Source organism: Nannospalax galili, unplaced genomic scaffold, assembly GCF_000622305.1.
Source record: "Nannospalax galili isolate Female #2095 unplaced genomic scaffold, S.galili_v1.0 scaffold418, whole genome shotgun sequence".
In the NCBI taxonomy this organism is placed as follows: domain Eukaryota; kingdom Metazoa; phylum Chordata; class Mammalia; order Rodentia; family Spalacidae; genus Nannospalax; species Nannospalax galili.
Window position 1 is genome coordinate 2811386 of NW_008342003.1, and position 11856 is coordinate 2823241.

Sequence of the window (11856 nt, forward strand, 5' to 3'; positions counted from 1 at the left end):
TTCTGCTCAACAATGGACCCCATGGGCTGCACACTATGGAAATGCCAAGCAAAGCCTGCAAGTGCAATAATGGCTCTGCTAACATACATACAACTGACAAATTTCTAATTGGATAAGGCGTGGAACACACATCTGGTGCCGTAGACCTGGCAAACCTCCTGTGTCAAGAAATGCTGCAGGCCCTAGCAGGGAAACCATTGCAAGTATACTGTTTGATGAATGTAGTATACCTACTGGGATATCCTCTAGGCATTTGTATTTATATTCATGTTTTTTTAGATGTCTCTACTTCCTTCCATTTGTCTTTATAGTAAAAGAAACACCACTGAGATAGATCAATGGCCATGGCTTGAAGATGTATAATGGGGAGGCCCAAGAAGTCACTATCTCATCATGATACAAGAGAGATCATCCTACATCTGTCACCCCCTCCAAAGCTTGGGGACCTTAGCAGAAGATTGGCAGAAAGCTAGTAAGAGCTGGACAAAGGGGTGGAGTGTGCCCCGAGGAGTACTTGTTCCTCTGAGGGGCAGGGCCTACTGCAGAGAATCAACTGCATAAAGTTAGCTACAGAGAGGGAGCTGTGGAAAGTTAACCACAGAGGGAGGAACATGGGTGCCATCTTGAATGTGGGTGGAAAAAATGGCCCTGATGTCTTGCCTGCATGGATGCAAGAAGGAGCATTTACTGACCTGGAGCAAGACTGCAGGCCACTAGGCATGGGCGACAGTTAATGGAGCCTTTTGGTGTGCCACAGAAGTGATCTGGAGTGGCGAGCTACTGAGCCACAGAGCAGAATGGGGCACTGTTTGTTCATCTTTTGGGGGGCACTAGGTGTTCACCTTTATAAGTTACTCTATTTCCCCTACCAAGGATATAAACTATAAAAAAATCATATAAAGATGTGTTATATGGTTTGCCTAATAGCACCAGGAGCAAGAGACCCTAAGAACACTCAGGTGAGAGATATCCATCCATTTCTTTTCTATTTTTTTAATTTAGTAGAGTGTAAGTTTTTTGCAATAGTCCATTATAATGCTCTGGGTCATTTGGGTGTCTGTTGTGGTGTTTCCCTTTTCATCTCTGCTTTTGTTGATTTAGATTTGCTTTTTCTTTCTTTCTTCTGGTTAACTAGGCTAAGGTTCTGTCTATCCTGTTTAGCTTTCCAAAGAACCAGCTCTTAGATTTATTGATTCATTGCATTGTTTTCTTTGTTTCTATTTCAGTGATTTTTGCTTTGATTTTTGTTATTTCTTCTCTTCTGCTGGGTTTCAGTTTCATTTGTTCTTGCCTTTTAACATCTTGAGTTGCAATGTTAGGTCATTTGTTAGAGCTCTTTCTAATTTTTTAATGTAGGCACTTAAAGCTATAAACTTCCCTCTTAGGGCTGCTTCTATCGTGTCCCAGAGGTTTTGTTGTGTTGTATTGTCTTTTTTGCTGAATTCCAGAATTCTTTTATTTCTTTTGTAATTTCTACTTTGACCTACTCATTGTTTAGGGGTGTGTTGTTTAACTGCCATGAGTTTGTGTAGTGACTAGGCTTCTTCCATTGTTGATTTTGAGCTTTATTGCATTGTGGTCTGACAGAATGCATGGAATTATTTTGATATTTTTGTATTTGTTTTAGTTTGTTTTGTGCCCCAGTATGTGGTCAATTTTTGAAAAAAGTTTGATGGGGTGCTGAGTAAAAAGTTTATTATTTGGTGCTTGGGTGGAATATCTGAAAGATGTCTGTTATGTCCATTTGATGTATGGTATCGTTTAATTCTGATGTCTCTCTGTTTATTCCTTGTCCAATTGAACTTTCTAATTGAGACAGTGTGGTATTGCAGTCCCTTACTATTACTGAATTGGGATTAATCTGTGTCTTAAAGCCCTGTAGTGTTGTTTTTATGAATTTGGGTACAACAGCATGTGGTGCATATATGTTAAGGACTGTAATATCTTCTTTTTAATTGTTCCTTTGATCAGAATGAAGTGATCATCCTTATCTCTTCTGATTAGTTTTACTTTGAAGTCTATTTTGTCAGATATTAGAATTGCAACCCATGCTTGTTTCTTAGTGCCATTTGCTTGGAATATTCTTTTCCATCCTTTCACCTTACAGTAGACCCTGTCCTTGGAGGTGAGATGGGTTTCTTGCTGTCAGCGAAAAGATGAATTTTGTTTCTTAATCCATTCACTTAGCCTGTGTCTTTTGACTGGGGAGGTCAGTCCATTGATATTTAAAATTATTATTGAATGATGTGTATTTGTTGCCATCATTTTGATTGCTGTTTGCATTTTTCGTCTAATTTTGTGTTTCCTCAATTCTACCTTTATTATTTTCTTTTGTTGCCCCAGGGTATAGCTGTTTCTCTCTCTGATCTTTATGTTGCTTCAAGTATTCTTTGAAGGGCTGGTTTCATGTCTATGTATTCTTTCAGGCTATTTATGTTATGGAAGATTTTACTTTCCCCCTCAATTGTAATAGACATTTTTTGCTGCATAGAGTATTCTGGGATGTCATCTATTGTCATTTAGAACTGGAAATACCTTGGTCCAGGCTCTTCTGACATTCATAGTTTGCATTGATAAGTCATCTGTAATTCTGATGGGCTTTCCTTTATATGTAACGTTGTTTTTCTTTTGCTGCTTTCAGTATTCTCTCTTTGCTCTGTATATTTAAAGTATTTGCTATGATGTGCCATGGGGAGTTTTTTTTCTGGTCCTGTTTATTTGGTGTTCTATGTGCTTCTTGTATTTGTATGGGGATGTCTTTCTTTAATTTTGGGAAATTCTCTTCTACAGTCCTGTTTAAGATCCGGTCAGTACCATTAACCTGAATTTCTTCACCTTCCTCTATGCCTACAATATGTAGATTTGGTCTTTTCATGGTATCCCACATCTCTTTCATATTCCATTCCTGTGGGGTTTTTTATTATTTTTCATAATCTTTGCTTGAATGGTCCAGTTCTTCAACTTTATCCTCCCATGTTTTTATTCTGTTTTCCATTTCATTCATTCTACGATGAGGGTTTCCCCTGTTATTTCAAGTTGACGTTGAATTTTTCACTTCCTTCTTTATTTCAGCCCAAGTTTTCTTCAATGTTTCTACCTGGCTTGTGAATTCTTTCAGAAGCTTATCCCTATCTTCTTTTAGTTCTTTAAATTTTTTGTTTGTGTATTCTTTAAATTCACTGAATTCCTTGATCATGTTTATGATTGTTCTTCTTAATTCTGTACCCTGGATTATCTCTAGGGGTTCTCCTTGTAGAACTCTTCTACAGGACTGGTAGAGTTTGATGGGGATATAGTGTTTTGGCTTTCCATTTTATTATTCTTTCAATGTGATTTTGGAATGTGAATTTCTTTTGTTGTTTGTGTTTCTGATATGAAAATTAAGTTGAACTTTGCTTATGTGCGTATTACTGGTGTGCCGTGGTTCTTTATTTATTGGTTATGTAAAGCTGATTGGTCCAGGTTTCAAGTTCAGGTTTTATTTTGTAGGGAAATGCTGGCTTCAGATCAGCTACTCAGAAGCTCCCACAGAAGCCCAAGTCAGGTTCCAGTCAGGTACACTCAGGCTTCCTTCTAAGGTTTGGACCCCTGATAGAGGGAGCTCAGGGCAAAATTTGGGAAGTTCCCTAAAGGGGGGGTGATTTTAGAACTCTCAGGTGATCCACTGTATTCTCAGCCCCTATGCCAGAGGGAGGCCAGAACAGGCACTCTGGAAGTATGCTAAGATCGCAGCTTTATCCTCCAAAGTAGCTTCTTTTACAGCAGACAGAGATTATTACAAATATACACCATGGTCTCACACACAGAGATTCTTTCTGAACTGCCCAAGCCTAAGTGACACATCTAGGATGCAATCTCTGTACCTAAGATTCACGGAACATATGTATGGTTCTGTGGGGATGAAGAGAATAGTAATACATCTTTCAATATTCATCAATGAAGCTTTTTCACACAACAGAAGGACCAGGAACACAAAAGGTCACAAATGCAGAGAATTATTTTGCGGAGTGTAGGTTCTTGGACAGGACTCTATATTGAGTCCCATCCACCCAGGGCTCAGGGACCATTGTGGATGAGGGGGCAGAAAGATTCTAAGAGCCATGGAGGAGGTACATGACCATACAGAAATGGTCCTACAGGCACCTGGGACCCTTCTCATTATAAACCTACAGCAATGGTGTCAGCATCCAAAAGACCTAGGCAAACGTAGGCAGACAAAACCCCCTCATAGAATTTTGGAAATGAACAGCAGGCCCCAATCTTACTTGGAGAATTATTGGCAGCTGATTACTGCTGGGTGAGGAAGAGCTGATCTTCTTGAAGGGAGAGACCCTAGATAGCCTGACAAAACCCAGGTGGATAAACTTACACTGAGGGACATCTTGGCATACTAACTTTCCATAATGGGTCTTAACACAAATGCCAGAATCTATGAACTCTAGTGGAGTGGGCTATGGGAAGGTGCCAAAGGGAAAGGGGGAAGAGGAAATTGGTATAAACATGATTTTCTGCATGAAATACACAAAAAATTAATGAAATTTTGTTTTAGAAAGAAAGAACACATTTTGTTTATCCATTCACACACTGAAGAACATCTTGATTGATTCAAGTTTTGTTGAGGATGGCTAAAAGTGCTATAAACATTTGTGTGAAGGTTTTTATGTGGATAAAAGTTTTCAAAGCGCTTGACTAAATATCTAACAGTACAATTAGCATGAGACCCCATTTACTTCTTTAAAAAACTACAAAGCTTTCTTACAAGTGGCTGGATTAATTTGTATTATAAGCGCTGCATAAAAATTTTCATGAACTTTTGGGAAAAGAATACTCTTGCAAGATTAAGCCATTGAAATTTTTGGACAAATAAATGCTATAAATTCTCATCCTTAAAACCAGCACAGAACACATATAGTTGTGCATACCTATAATCTCAGAATTTGGGAGGCTAAGGCAGGAAGATTGTGAGTTTGAGGCTAGATTGGGCTACTTTGCAAGTCTAGGTCTCAAGAAAACAAAGAAACAAAAAGGTATTGTGGGCAATTAGGGGCCAGAGAGATGACACAGCAGTCAAGTACCCTGTTTGCTCTCACAGAGGACCCAGGTTTGGTTCCCAGCACCCACATAGTGGCTAACATTGTCCATAACTTCAGTTCTAGGGATCTGATGCCCTCTTCTGGCCTCCACAGTCATCACATGACATGGATCACTTATATACATGAAGGTAAAATACTCATGCACATAAAAAATAAAATAACCAATAAAAAGTATCATGGGCAAATAATAATGTATCATGGGCAGATAAATAAATAATATGCTTACTCTTGAGATTAAATACTGATGCAACATATTGCTTATATTAAATACAGATTTTAATATTTTAACACATGTATATCCATAGATGTGCCAGAATACAGCCAACACTTGACCCTTGTTTTGTTTATCTAAAGCCAGATAATCTTCAATGTTTTAGAAGATGTATCTTGTCTTAATACTGATTTGAGCTGGAAGTACACACTAGTACCAACTCATATTCTGTCTCTACTATTATTTAAAGAGCTATTAAATAAGAACTTATTCTTTTTAGTTACTTGATGATAAGTAGGTATTGAAAAGCATTTTTACTAAATAGTGGAAAATTCAGTGTTAGGGATGCCACAATTTGCTTCTTTTATTTAAAGGCGGTCACTCAAATGAATCAAATGGATCTGGTTTATTTCTATAATTAAAGGACAAGGGGACAGAGTAAAAATTAATTGCTCAATAAAATCTATTATTTCACTATATATAGTTTAGCATGTGTTAAAAAGTGATAAAGCCCCAAGTGTAAAGCTTGCAATGCACATTTCTTCTTATAATTACAGTGTTCCCTATAATGCCATGCTGTACTGTCCAAACCCCTGATGGATGGCATGGAAATTCAGCTCTTGTGAGGCTTTGTAACTACTGGAGAAACAGAAGTAGAAATGAAAACACAATTCAAAAATTTAAATGTTTTTCAGGTTTGGGGCATGGTGCTTAAGGGCTTTACCATACACATTCATATAAAAATATGTATTGAGCGACCAGTACGCTATGTGCTAAACATTAAAACATTTGTTTTCATGAGATTTTATATTCAGTGAGTTTTTAGTTCAGTGCTTACAGGCTTTGGAAAGTGAAAAGTGACAGACAGCAGAGTCTCTAATGATTAATACGCACTTGTTTTTCTTCCCCTTCTGCCTGTCAGAAAACCCACAATTACCTTCCTCAAGACTATAATATGTAAAAGATTATATGTGTGTATATATGTATATGGATAGGTATTTGAGGTTATAATTTATAGGAAAAAATTACCTTCTAGTAAAATTCTGTTAAGAATAGTATCCAAGCCTGAATTAGTCTAGGAAAGGCTTAAGGAAGAATCTATGTAATTAAGAGAAAATATTTCACTTGAAGATAAGAGACTAAAATATTAACATTACAAATAAGAAAGATTAATAAATGAAAACCATGTGTTTATAATGGGTTTATAAGAGCTATGGGTATAGCTCAGTAGCACATGGACTGTCTAGCAGGTGTAGTGTTCTGAGTTCCATCACCAGTTCCATACAAAGTAAGATTAGGTCTACAAGATTTTAGACATTGAGATAAAGTTACCTCAATTTTAAAGTAGAAAACATACTTATTTTATTATCAGAGTGGATCTAGAGCATTCAGAAGTTCCAGTCCTTAAACATGCTCAAGGGTAGAGTCACATTGGCATCTAAAATGTCTTTGTGTGAACCACAAACGCTAGCCCTATGCCACTGAATGACAGAAGGGTACCCTTTTACCCAGACCTACACAAGAGGAAGTAAGGAATTCATGGGAATATTTCAATCTCCATGTGACCATACCTCAGGGGTCCTTGCTCAGGATACCACATTAAAAAGAAAATTCAAAGGCACTCTGCAGCTATTGACAGACTGAAGAACAGAAGACCAGACAGTTCAAAAGGGGATCATCCAAAACACGCTGAATTGAAGATATCGACAATGAACAGCCAAAAACTGGAAAAACGCAATAATTGTACAAAGATGAAAGAACAAATCATAGTCCTGTAGAGAGAGAATATGGTGGCAGGGCACTTACTATAGAAATGCAACTGGTCAATCACGCTTGCAGTTCAAATGTTCCCTCACAGTGTGCAACGGCAATCTTGGTTGTCAACTTGACTGGATCTGGGGTAGACAAAGAGATATACGTCTTGGTGGACTTGTGAGAGTATGTCCTGGAAGGAGTAAATGAGCAAGGACGACTGCCTAGTGGGCAGTACTTTCTGAAGGCAGCCCAGATATGAAGAGGTCTGAGGGAAAAGCAGAGTTCTTTTGCCTGCTCATCTTTGCTCTTTGCTGATAAGCACATCTACTTGATTGCTGATGCTACTACTGCCATCCTTCACTGACAGTGGAGTCCTGTTTCTTTGGCATTCCAACATGGACTGAAGACCAGTGGCTCTCCATGGAGGCAGTCAGCACCAGACTTGAAGTTCTGAAGCATCTATCTAGCCTCACAAACTGGGTTTTCAGCCTCTCTACTGTGCAGACAGCTTCTGTTGGTCTACTCAGTCTGTATTGTATAAGTCAATCTAATAAATCCTCTTTGTAATAAATAATCATTCTATCAGTTCTGTCCCTCTAAGAGAACTTTGACTAACAAGTAAATGACAGATGTCAGGCACCTTATGGCTCATACAGATAAGCCCTGTAATGCCTATCAAAATGGTTTCAGCATTCACTGACTCTTTGTCTTCTAGACCACAGGAAACACCTATGTTAGTATGTTTTCTTTAATATAACATAGAAAATGCATCCAAGTAGTAATATAATACACATATAGATCTAGCAAAAAGTCTGGAAGGAAAGCAGGTATTCTATATCCTGTAAATTACTTAGGATCTGCATTTTTAACAGCTTAATATTGATACCTCATGCAAAGCACATCTCATAAATAGTAATGTACAGAAACTGACTGAAATAATCTGCTTACAAGAAAAAGTTGGACTTTTTATGTGCCACATGCATGACAATATGGAGAGATACAGACATAAATATGAGAGATAAATACATAAATATGTATTCTCAGTTGAATGTAACATCTGGAAACCACAGAGGAAGATTAAGAACCATATTTACACTGTTTTAAAACTCAATTGTACCTGCAGAAGCTTTCCCTGAGAAATGAGAATACAAATTACTAACTCCTCTCTCTCTTGCAATTTGGCTTCTCTGGAAGCAGATGCTGAGTGGAGTTTAAAGTGGTGTTGATCTGCTTTAGCAAAGACAGTATATCTGACACCATAGCTAGGCTTGAGGAGACTGCTTAGTTGAGCTTGTGCCTAGCTACTTTCCTGGATCTATTTCTGCAGGGGACATTCTGGTAAATCGAACACAGAAATGAAGAAGGCAATCATCTTTGTATTCTTTGAATCTTTAATGGCATGAAATTCCTACTTCCTTTGTCCCCAAGATGCGATATTTTTGCATTACTCTGAAGTTGGGCAGAGGGAAGAGTTTCAGAGGCTTTCACCAGGCCTTCCCTTCTATGATCATAGTCATTACCCTACAGTCTAGGTCATTTGCCCACAGTCAGGAAGCAGAGGCCATCAAATGCTGTTACTCTACTGACTTTCTCCTTTTAATTCAGTCCAGCACCTGAGATCATGGGATCTCATATTCAGAGCAGTCTTCACTCTTCAGTTAATATTCTCCAGAAATACCTTCATTGACACAGTCAGAGGTGTGTTCCCATGGTGATTCTTAATCCAGTCAAGTTGACCATCAAGATTAACCATAAGCTTCCTTGGAACTAAAAGTTTCTATCAGTAATCCATTAGCTTGAGAGGGACCCACTGTCATGGCTGACAAATGCCCATAGGGTGCTTTTCCCTACTGTCTCAGTCTGTTTCTTCATTGCTGTGACAAAATACTCTGACCAATACCAACTCGGGGAGGAAAGGGTTTATTTATCTTACATCTCCCAGGTCACAGTTCATCAAGGAGCCCAAGGTAGGAACTCAGGGCAGGAACCTGGAGAGAGGAGCTGGAGCACAGGCCATGGAGGAATGCTGCTTACTGGCTTGCTCCCCTGACCCCTGATCAGTCTGATTTCTCATGCAACACAGGCCCACCTGCCCAGGGGTAGCACCACCCACAATGGGCTGGGCCCTCCCACATCACTCATCAAGAAGATGTCCCTCAGACATGGCCATAGTCCAGTCCAATAGAGGCAATTCCCCGACTGAGACTCCCTCAACCCAGGTGTGTCAAGTTGACACAAGCTATCCAGCACAATTGACCACTTGTCAACTTGACACACAAACACATCACTATTAAACCATAACCTTTCCAATTCTTGTCCCCAAGATATGATGTTAACATTATCATAACATAAGACAGTACAACCTTAAAAACCTGACAGTCCTTAAAAATTATAAACACTTAAAAGTCCATAGTCTCTTAACTGTGGGTGGCTTCTGTAAAATCCAAAACAAGTACTGTCTTATTTCAAAGGGAAGAATTGGGCACACCTAAGCAAAACCAAAGTCCAGCAAAGAAGCTCAAGGCTGGACATCTGGGAGTCACTCACAATCTTCTGGCCTCCAAAGGGTTCTGGCAGCTCAACTTCTCTGACTCTGCCATCCACAGCACACACAACTCATCTCACAGACCCAGGCTAGCTCCATTCCACACCTACTGCTGTCCTTGGTGGTCGTTCCATGGTCCTGGCATCTACAAAAAAGCTGGGGTCTCCACTGAAACTGAGGCTACACCTTCACCAATGGCCTCTTCTTGCCTCTTGGGGTGCAAAGCCTCATATTCTCTCCATGATTCCTTCAATCCTGGGGTCTTCACTGCAACTGAAGCTGCACTTTGACCTATGGCCTTTCCTGGACTCTCAAAGTGCCAAGTCTCAGCTGCTCTCTGTGACCCCTTCATGCTTTCAACACCAGAACCATGCAGGAGATTCTTACACATTACCAAGTCCTGCTTCCAGCTTGAAATAGAGGTGCAGTTCCCCTCCGGGTACAGACCCTGAGGAAATACCTCACAGAAGACTTCACCACAGTGATACTGGTCTCTTATTACTTACAGCTGATTTTTCAACCCCCGCTAAGCAGCGTCAATTGTCCCAGTAAAGCAAAGGTTTTACTTCAGGTTCTGGTCACAGGTGATTCTTCAGCCCCAGACAACCAGAACCCACAGATTCTCAATTCAAAATATCACAGAAACAGCCTTGATAGTCTCCACTTCCCTTTGAAGCTTCACAAGCCAGGCCTCCATCGTCTACAACTCTTTCAGCATAACTTTTCCAAGTTCCACAGCAACAAATTCTGAGCGCACAATAGATTTTCCAGCCCAAAGTTCCAAACACTTCCACAATCCTCCCCAAAATACCAAGGTCAGGTCTGTCACAGCAATATCCCACTCTCTGGTACAAATTTCTGTCCTAGTTTGTTTCTCCATTGCTGTGACAAAACACTGACCAATACCAACTTGGGGAGGAAAGGGTTTAGTCAGCTTACATATCCCGGGTCACAGTTCATCTGGGAGCCCAAGGTAGGAACTCAGGGCAGGAACCTGGAAGCAGGAGCTGGAGCACAGGCCATGGAAGAATGCTGCTTACTGGCTTGCTCCCCTGGTCCCTGCTCAGCCTGCTTTCTTATGCAACACAGGCCCACCTGCCCAGGGGTGGCACCACCCACCGTGGGCTGGGCCCTCCACATCACTCATTAAGAAGATGCCCCTCAGATATGGCCACAGGCCAGTCCAATAGAGGAAATTCCCTAATTGAGGCTCCCTCAACCCAGGTATGTCAAGTTGACACTAAAGCTATCCAGCACACCTACCCAGAATCCCATTGTGTATAACTTAACATACTGCTCACTGTACCACTGTTGTGCAACTATCCAAGTGGCTAATTTGAACAATGAATCAAAATGAAAATAAAATTCAAGATTTCATTTAGTACACCAGCAAAAGAAAGCTCAATGTTGACATTTTCTCACAAGATGATGCCAGAAGTCACATGCATGTAAAGTTCAACCAAAGTTCACTCTGAGCACTGCTCCACCAGGAGTCAAGATGGAAGCACCTTAGTCCAAATGCAGACATGGACCTGAGCATGGCTGCTCCAGAAAGCCAGAATTCCTAACTGTAACTCTTCCAGAACTGAAGCATGATCTGAGTGACTTTGAGGAGGAGAGCTTAATAAAACAACAAAATAAACATGAATGCCATTATCTTATAGCTTCTGCTTCTTCCATACCTCTCTAAAACCTAGTACACTGCAATAACACATACATTTACTTCCACTGGCATGCCATAATGATTTGCTACTGGTCAGTTAGAGTCTCGTCATGTGCCCAGGCTGTCTGTGCTTCAACTGCGAAGTGATGATCCTTCACTGTTAAAGAGGCAGTGATTGATCACCTCCTAAATCCCTGTCATTTGCTTTCTTGGGGACACTTCTGGAATCAACTGTAACAAGATGGGTTTCCCAGAAACAGATGCTGAGCTGGAGTTTGGGGTAAGATGTTTATTATGGATTAATATATATAAGAGGAAAATAAAGAGAAAGAAATGGGGAAAGGAAAAGGAAATGAATGAAATAGGAAAGGGAAGGGAAGGGAAGGGAGAGAAGGAAGGGAAGGGGTGAAGAGAGAATGGGAAAGGAAGAGGGGAGGAAGGAAAAGAAGATTTGACATGGGAAATACTTGAGCTGTGATGCACTGGTCTTGGATTCCTGAGTCAGCTTTCTGCATAGAAAACAGACCATGAAGATGATTACAAATGAAGAGTTTCACCTAATGGCACAGCTCAGCACTACTACACACTT